The sequence below is a fragment of the Austrofundulus limnaeus genome, unplaced genomic scaffold, assembly GCF_001266775.1.
Source record: "Austrofundulus limnaeus strain Quisiro unplaced genomic scaffold, Austrofundulus_limnaeus-1.0 Scaffold14, whole genome shotgun sequence".
Classification (NCBI taxonomy): domain Eukaryota; kingdom Metazoa; phylum Chordata; class Actinopteri; order Cyprinodontiformes; family Rivulidae; genus Austrofundulus; species Austrofundulus limnaeus.
Genome location: NW_013952416.1, coordinates 3273622 through 3283223, shown reverse-complemented (window position 1 = coordinate 3283223; position 9602 = coordinate 3273622).

The following is a 9602-nucleotide window of genomic DNA, read 5'->3' as shown; positions in this document are numbered from 1 at the left end:
CACACACACACACACACACACACACACACACACACACACGGTTGTGTTGCTCGAGCTGAAAGGACTGTTTTCGTTTACTTTATTTTTTTTTTTCCATTCTCACCAAACGACTTCAGTAACGTTTCAAAAGTCCGACAGACAAAAGATGCGCGTTTCAGGAAAGTAAAAATCCTCAGAAATTATTTATGAAGGCCCGTTGGTTACCTGTCACCGCTCTGCCTCCCACCCGCTGCTTTCAGCCAATCACAAATCGAGGCCCTCCGCTTGCCTCCTAGAAATAAAGGGCAATAAAATAATGACACCGCCATAAATTATTAACACAGTTTATGCAGGCATGAGTTGGATCTAATGGTCGGATCAGACTTCCATCTGCAGCGTTTTTGTGCTGAAAGATCAAGTTTCTCCCCCAAACATTGGGGGGTGAAATTATAAGAAGGGGGAACAAAACTTTTGGGTTTGATCTGCAAAGCTTGTTGTTGTTATTTAATTTACAGCTCTCATGCAAATCACGCACCGAATGTGGAGAACCAGAGGGTCTTTGACGCGTTTGGTCTGACGGGAGATTCCATGATGGTTGCGTTAAACCATCAAAAAAACACGAGACAGAACTTCAAAATAAGAATAAAAATCCCATCTTCTGGTAAGATCTGAAGCTAAAACTGTCGACAAGTTTTCTTATTTGATCAAACGTGATGTTGGCGTCCGTTATTATTGTAACCATTATCTGCAGAAAGTTAGAGATGTTATTGTTTACCTTCAACAGGTGGGATGCTGGGCAGGTTGAGGTCTCACTGTTGCATGCACATTAATTATTGACACATGGTCGTTATGAAAAAAAAAATACTACTAACAGAGTGCTGGAGAAGTGGAGAGAACCTGAGACGCAATGACGCCGGTTGTTGATGCTGTTGTAAGAAAAACCTCGGAGTCATGTTGTGCTTTACATGCTACCTTACAGTTGTTGTTGTTGACCAGATTCCTTTAAAATATATATAGTGTTATTTACTAAATCATCCATTTTGTGCAGTCTGTTTTGCTTTTATTAGTCAATTAACAAACTGAACTTACATCAGGATGGACAATAATATCAAAAAGTACATTAAGTTGCATGTAAACAAGTTTTCTTAAAACTTCAGCAAAAGTCATTCCAATGTGCYTTCAGTGTGTTTTACGGTTCGTGCATTCCTTAACTTAAATTTTATTAAAAGACAGCCACTTGCATTTTGTATGAGAAATGGGGAGCCGACTTGTGTGCAGTCCAAAAACCTCTCTCTGGGGATCTGGAACAAAAGGCAAAACTGGGCCATAGTTTCCATCTGCTGTCTCGGGGAGAGATGGGGAGAGGTTGGTGACTGAGGATATCATGGAGAAACAGAATGAAAAGTGTGAGGCTTTGAAAAAAAATAAAGAAGAAGAAGAAAGGTCAGAGACAACAGAATCCTGGGACATAATGAGTTGTTACAAAGAGGGAGAATTAGCCAGAATCTGATAATGCTGAGATCAATTAATTTCCATTTAAGTCAGCCAACTGTAACCACAGCTACTTCTTTGTTGGATATTTCCCTTAAATTAGCCCGGAGGCCTGTCCTCTCTCATTAGCCACTGCAGCCCTATATTATCATGGACTGTAGCGTAACCTGTGGTGACCACACAGACAAACACACAATGCTGCAGTGACGCAATGAACACCTGCTGCATTGCATGCTCCAACTCACTCACTTCTTATTAATTCTTAATATGTTTCAGTTGAAGTTTTTTACGCACYGTTCTACAAACTGAAAACAAAGTTGTTTGAGTTCCAGGGAAAGATTAAAAAAAGAACACCTTATTATAAACAATAATAAAATTCATTCTTATTGCTTTTTCAATACAATGTTCAAAATGTAAAAAATAAAACTTTTCACATTTTTAGAAATAATTTGTGAAACATATTTGCTGAATTTGCTTTTTCAGTATTTTTAAGTTAGATCAGTATAAGCAACCAATAATAACTTATTTGAATTGTCCCCGTTTTGTAAAATTGATTTTGCATAAAAAGCATCATATTCAACAGGGGACCTTAATAAAATGAGAAAGTGTAACAGATGAAAATTAAAATATGAAGAGGTTTGCTAATTTGAGTWGACAAAGCTGTTTTATGTTGGAAACTCAAAAACAATTTGTTCATTTGCAATTCAAGTCCTGTGCTTTAAAAATTCAACATCTCACATTTCTTAATACGGTCAGCTGTAAGAATATTTTCAGCTGACTGTTTGGAGACACACTGAAAAACAATCTTTATCATATTAGTATATTATTATTTAAAGTCTGAAACAAGATAATTAGAAATACATTGAATGAAACAACAATTTTAGGTAAATTTTGATTTATGAGACTTGAATGTGCCATAAAAGTCAGCATGTTTWTATTTAGTTTATTTTTAAGTTAAGACTATTTGGGCAAAAATCGTTATTACATACCATAACATTTACTTGTTTTTTGAATAAAACAGCTTTTCATAAATGTGAGTAAAGCTRATCGTTCACAGAGATAAAACAGAAGTAATAGAATCGAGATACTTATACTCAAGCATGCACACTCAGAATAGTCATAACTTACCATGCAATACTTGTGGAAGCCAGCACAATAGGAAAACTCAGACACAGAGAAAACATACAACTTCCTCACAAAAAGACTCCAACCAGAGGAAAAAAATGATAATAAATAAACATAAAGCCACGTGTAAGTGAATAACTCCAAAATAAAGAATTCTTACAAAGATTRAGAGTAAGTTCATGTTAGTTAAACTGCTAAAAAAAACAGTGGTTCCCCAAATTTATAATTTATTCTGCAGCCTTAAGTCCAACACCACTGTGGCTAAAAGCCTAAAAAAACAACACAAAAAAGATTGTGACTTCAGGTAAATTACTCAAAATAACTAGTGTCTTGCAATGCACATGGGGCAAAATGTAAAACTGGTGATTGATGCAGAGTGGATTATTGGACATGCATCACCCCTACCAACCACAACCACCACCACCAACACCACCACCTTTATTTTGAAAGGTTCCCGTTGCTCAAGGCTTTACATCCTTTCTAAAGAGAGGTGTTGAACTGTTTTGACAGAACACATCCCGTGTGGTTTCTGCGATGACAAGCCGCCCATCCCTTTGAGCGAGRTCACCCGCACATAGACACATACATGGCACACGGCAAAACCCACACTGCGAGAAGGAAGAAGATCATTTATCTCTGCGGTGCTCTCCATGAAAGCCATCGACMGGTGAAGCAGGGTCTCCCAGGGCTTTGTTCTGGGCAGGGTTCAGCTCTTTGTGTCCACCACCTTCAAAGCAAATGTACATGAACACGAACATGAGGCTTCTTGGGTAACCATCCCATTGAAGAGCGGCACAATGGTGCTACCAATTATCCACGGTGCTCAATGCTTCAGCGGAATCAGTTACATGGCTTTTTGTGTGTTTCTGTATGCATGTGTGTGTGAGTAAGGAGGAGTGTGTATGCTAGATTTGCATGTTTCACAATGTAAAGCTTTAATGCGTGTTCATGTATCTCTTTGTTATTGTACTGTATAGTAGATTAAAAATTCATTTTCTGCTTACTGTTTTATAAACCTGTACATTTCGTATTTGTTATTTTATTTTCAATAACTTTTAGTCAATTTTACAGAAAATTTATCAAAGTTGAGGTTTAGAGGTCCCTTTATCACTTGTGTATTTGATCAGGGAACAGCTTAACTGCATGGTCATTCACACCCTTTGACTCAGTATGACTTTCAGCTGGATCAGGTTTCAGGGAGCTCGCAAACTCGTCAGAGTCATTCAGGATGAAGACCGTCATCCAGACTGTGCACCCACAAAAGAGAAAAACCTCTCGAAGCATCGGAAGTGATTTAGCTCGATTAATTGAAACATGAACAGGTGAGGGAGAAGGTGAGTCTGAAGACAGGGAACAAGTTCCCGTATGTACGTTTATTTATGCTCTCGGTTTGTTGAGACATCTCCACTTGTCACACATCAACCTGTTCACTTGACACTGGATATTTTCCACGCATGAAACCCGCGCTGACGTACATGTGTGTTTGGCGGCACGACGGCTCAGTGGTTAGCACCGACGCCTCACAGCAAGAAGGTCCTGGGTTCGATCCCCGGTTCGGACCTGGGGTCTTTCTGTGCGGAGTTTGCATGTTCTCCTCGTGCTTGCGTGGGTTTTCTCCGGGTACTCCGGTTTCCCCCACAATACAAAAACATGTACAATAGGTTGCCTTCAGGCCCAGGCCGCCCTTGAAAAAGAGATCTGAGATCTCAATGGGATTTGCCTGGTAAAATAACAGTAAATAAAATAAATTAAAAAAAAATGTGTGTAGTGTGCATGTTTGAATAAGAGCATGTAGCACCACAGCCATGTTTGTTGAGGTACCAGTGTCAGGTCACCTTAACTCAGTGGTAGAACTTGTTTTAATAGAAGCTGATTGATTTTACTGTGTGAAAAATAAAAATCCATAAGTCTTTTGGTTAACTTTTGGTATTGTTACCATTGGATCAGAAAGGCCATAACCAATATGGTGACCATCCATATTTGGTGGACAACCAAGACATGCATCAGCATGCTATGCCTAGCTTGGGGTGAATGAGGAGATGTTCGAAGTAAACCCGAGACATACGGTTGTTAAAAATTAAGCAGTGTTTGTTACTCTTAACCAGTTCAGATCTAATACCAGTTAACAATAATGACATGTGAATGTTTGAGTGAGCCATACAAAATCATTCAGACACAGCTGTGGACTGATTAGCTTTTTAATGTGCCTCCGACAGSCATCAGCTAAGCCAACCCATTCTCACTCCCAAGTCGTCACATATTGACGCYTTGGCAAGGTTCCCTCTACGTCCGATTGTGACGCGCAGGGTACCCCCGTCACYTCAGTTACGGACGAGATGGGGCGAAGTCTGTTGTCATATTTTCAGAAAGTGTATAAAATGTGCGAAAACGAGCGTTCCAAAGGCTGAAATTGCCTTTGTTCACTTTAGACATGCTGTCCCTGACCGTAGTACCTAAAATTAACCATTTTTAGAAAATGTACGGAATTCACGTCAACATGTTCTAAAGCGTAAAATGAACCAATATTCACCATGGACATCCTACCCCTGATCCCAGTACCTAAATTTAACCATTAATCCTGATCCCTCATGTTAACCTCAGACCCCCAACCCAAAGACCCCTGGTGGCGAAACCTGGAAAATCCGCGGGCATCAAGGACTGACGCGAGGGGGGTACCCTGCGCATCACAATAAGACGCAGAGGGAACCTTTGCCAAAGCGTCAATATGTGACGACTTGGGAGTGAGAATGTGTAGGCTAAGCAGTGCCCAGAACCTGGAAACACATCAAGTAACAAACCTCTTCGCATCCTGACTCCGCCTCATGACATATGTTAAAGGGGGCAGGCTATTTCTATACGGAGTCAAGATMTCKGACATTATTCCTCACCCTAATGGTTCATCACAGTTCTTATAAATGTGTTGTTTTAAATCAGACATGTATCTAACTAAAAGCCTCCTGAGTCTGTGAGACCCTGATCAAGAGCCCCACAACCCAGTCTGCACATAGTCATCAATTAAGTCAGAGATAACCACACTATAGAAACATATTACTGTTCACCTAATAAAAGACTATACAATGTGTAGTGTCTTTATAAGTCAGTAGTAAACACCCCTATACATTTCTTCACAGTTGTGACATGAGTGAAGAATAAGGTTTAAAACTTTGTTAGGGTTTCCTCAATTTTTAACTGATGTGTTGTGATTTTTCATTTCAGCTTCTGAGAAAGCTGCAGGGTTACGTTAGCTTTGGCAAACTCAACTCAATGGAAGCTTTATGTTGGCTTTTATGTGTTATCAAGAGATTTACAATTAAAAAATCACTTATCTTGAAAATCAGACAGAGTTCACTGATCAACTTTGCTTTTTTATGAAATGCCTAATGACACATTTCCAGCTGCAAAGAGGGTTTTGACTACAAAAATGTATGATGCAGTGTGAATAATTTGCAATATGTTTAACTGGACATAATGTTCTTGAACTTAATGTCAAGAAAAGAATCATTGAAATAATTATAATTAAAAATTATTATATATTGGTTTTGGAACATATCTCAGCTTGACTCATTCTGAGGATTCTTTACACACAAGTACGCCAAATAGCAGCAGCTTGTTATATTTTGCATCCCTCGGGTACAACGGCAACATGTTGCACAATCTAACAAAGCCGATCTGCAACAGCKTTTTGAGAAGCGATTACCTTTTTGGCCCGAAATGAAATGGGGAACAAACTCTACCCTTTCATAGCCTCAATCACCATTCTGAATATGTGATTAAGGTGATGGGGTGGTCATGGTTAACTACATCACTCCTCTCTGATCTCCTCTCTTGTCCTTCCTGGGCCCATTGTACAGTTGCCCTCGCAGCTCTCCTTTCAGCTAGTTGCCCTACTCAGGTGAAGGATACAGTATATTGAGGGAGATTTTGCTTGTATTTGATTCCGCTTCTTTTCAGAGAAGCTGAAAGCTTGGCCTCCATGCTGCTCCCCCCCGCCCACCACCCACCACCCCTCCCTCTCCCTCTCTGTCCTGTCCAGTTCCCAGGGGACCCCCACACTCTCCTGGGCTGGCCTGGGTGGAGTGGCCTCTGAGTGGGGCACATAGGGAACAGACAAGGGTATCGCTTACAGTCTCCCTCCTACACTCACACAGCACAGAGCGTACAGACACCAACAGGGCACCCACTCATCTGGCCTGTCTGCATCTCATTCACGAACATAGACAAACAGTTTTGTCCATGCTCGCACGCATGCATGTTTTTGGTTTGTTTGTTTGTTTTCACAAATTTGGATTTTGCCCTATTTTGCCATATTTGCCGATTTCATTACAATTCTGCTCATTGATCCAGGTGGGAGGCATGTACCACAAACCGGCTCAACCTTTTTTTTTTTTTTTTTTTTTGCAATTGAGAACTGATGACTAAGAGTGATACACACTTATATAAAGAAAGAAAAATGGATTTATATGAATAAAAACTTGATTCATTGACACATGATAGACTGGAATGTACACACATGTGAAAAAAAATCATTGTGTTTTACCACTTCTTTGACCAGTGACAACAAGCGACGCGTATCAGGTAACATGTTTGTCCAGTGCTACAACATTAAGCTTTAAACACTTTAACACAACATTACAGCTGTGTTAAAGTCTTATTATGAACCGTGAAACTAGATTAGCAAAATATAGTTCACTTTTCAGCAAACGTTACAGCAAATATTGTAGTTTAACACAATAATAATGAAGAACATGTTTTCTAATTTATTGGGAAGTTGAATAATTACACTTCTTATTATATTATTTAAAGTAACAATTTGCTTTAACAGATAGCGCAGATATGCATTGGTGTGTGAAATCAGGTTTTGTTAGTATTTTTATTATTTCGTACTTTTAAAATAAACATCCTGCAGATTTGTTGTCGGTTTCTAATCAGTTACACATTACAAGCACACACTAAGACTTTAAGAATAACTATGCCGTTATTTTATTTTCAAATGGAACACAGTTTGTTTCATCATTCTTTATGTGTATTTTTATCACACTGAATTCAAGCACATGAAATTTCAAAGTAAATTAATGAATAATTTTATTGTCAAACTTTATGCTTCACTGGTTGATTTCATTTCAGAAAAGCTAACCAGGGCTAGAAGGAAATGATCAGATCAGCTTTTTATTAAAGGGGCAATATTATGTGTTTCTCAGGCATACATTTAAATATTATACCATAATAAAGTATCTATGTCATCTTTAGTTGTTATTAAAATACTATTTTTATGTTTTAATAGAAAATAAACTTACCTTCTCATCACTTCTTCTTCTAAACMCCTTGAAATTGGCCTCTGTCTCTTTAAGAACCACCTTCCGCGTCTGTCCCGTCCATTTCAGTGCGGGTGGGGAGGTTGCGCATTTCTGGTCCCAAAAGGCATTTCTGGTCCCCACCTGTCGTTTTGCTCCTCAGCATGGCTTCCTAAAAAGGCTGCAGGATTTCTCAAACATGCATGAATGAGTCAAAGCAAGGCTTTGGGCAAGTTTTTTATGAGAGTATAACATTATAACATGATATAAAACTCCAAAAAGTTGATTTTACATGATATTMCCCCTTTAAGAGCATTTCTTAAGTGCTTCCTTCAGGTTACAGAACAATAGTTGTAGGGCACGCAAAGAATCAAAAAGCCCCCAGCTCTAACGGRAGCACACAACTTCAATAGTGAACTAAATTAACAAAAACATTTTCAGTAAAACAGAAAATAAAGCAAAATGAGCTAAAATGTGCATATTTTGTTTGTTATACGTGAACTGTAGAATTCAATTGGGGTGGACTAAAGATAATTATAACTTCAAATGCAAGATCCTCTGGTTAACACAGCTAACCCTAACTCTTGGATATTTCTGCAGGCTAACACAACCATGAAAACCATTTGAATTACAAATCAGTCTCGTYTTGTTTTACTTTCTAAACTCGTAGATTTCTTTCAGTGTCAAATAAAAATCTTCCACAAGTGAAAGTAAGAGGAGAAAATTTGGTTTGCCTTTTCACATCTTCCTCCTCCCAGATCATTGTTGCCGTCTCTCTCTTTTCACATCATTAAGGGCCCATCTACATCCTCCTTGTTGGTGGGGCAGGAGGTGGGGGCTCCTGTGGAGCTCAGTGACGCCTCACTGACCACATCAATCAATCATTCTCCTTCCAWCCACCTCTCTCCCACTTCTTTTTGTCTCTCTCTGTATGTATCAGTCTCCATATCTCCATGTCTCGCCTACACAACTTTAATATCTGTCTCATCGCTCTTTCCCACAATGACATGGGAACCGCTCATCATCAAAACACAAAGTTGTTTTGTTGTTGTTGTTAAACAATTCATCATTGGGGGCCCTCCTCGGATGGTTTTCATTGTCAACAAGCTGCTCTCATAAATATTTGAGAATAATTAAAATTTCAGAAATCGTCTCGTACAAACACTCTATTCCTACATTAGAGAGAATGCTTCAATAAGATTAGTGGTTTTGGCATTTCATCGAGTAAATTGCTTTATTTGTGGTACGTGTTTGCCCAACCTGGCCTTAGAGGTGACAATCTTCTAGATCAACTCTTCCTTTCAAAATGAGGTCAACTATGCAAAAATCTGTAAAGAAGTAAGACGATAAAGGAGACTGGTTGAACTTGCCCTCCCTGTGTAGCAAAGGGGTTTTGTTCCTGCATTGCCCTCTTGGGAGGTCATGTACTGTGACACAAAATGTGTCTCTTGGATTGTGGTAGTGATATTGGCCTTTTCAGTACCTCAGGAAAACATCAGTTAACCCTAAAGATCTCTGAGTACACCCAAACAATGTTAGAATTCATTCCAAATTGCTTTTGAAATAACAATTACTGGATTTTTTTTTTCAATAATGTGGTTGCTGTGTTAAAGGCTTGCATTGAGTGAAATTCATGTTAAAGGGGCAGTATTATGTGTTTCTCAGGCATACATTTAAATACTAAAGCATAATAAAGTATCTATGTCACCTTTAGTT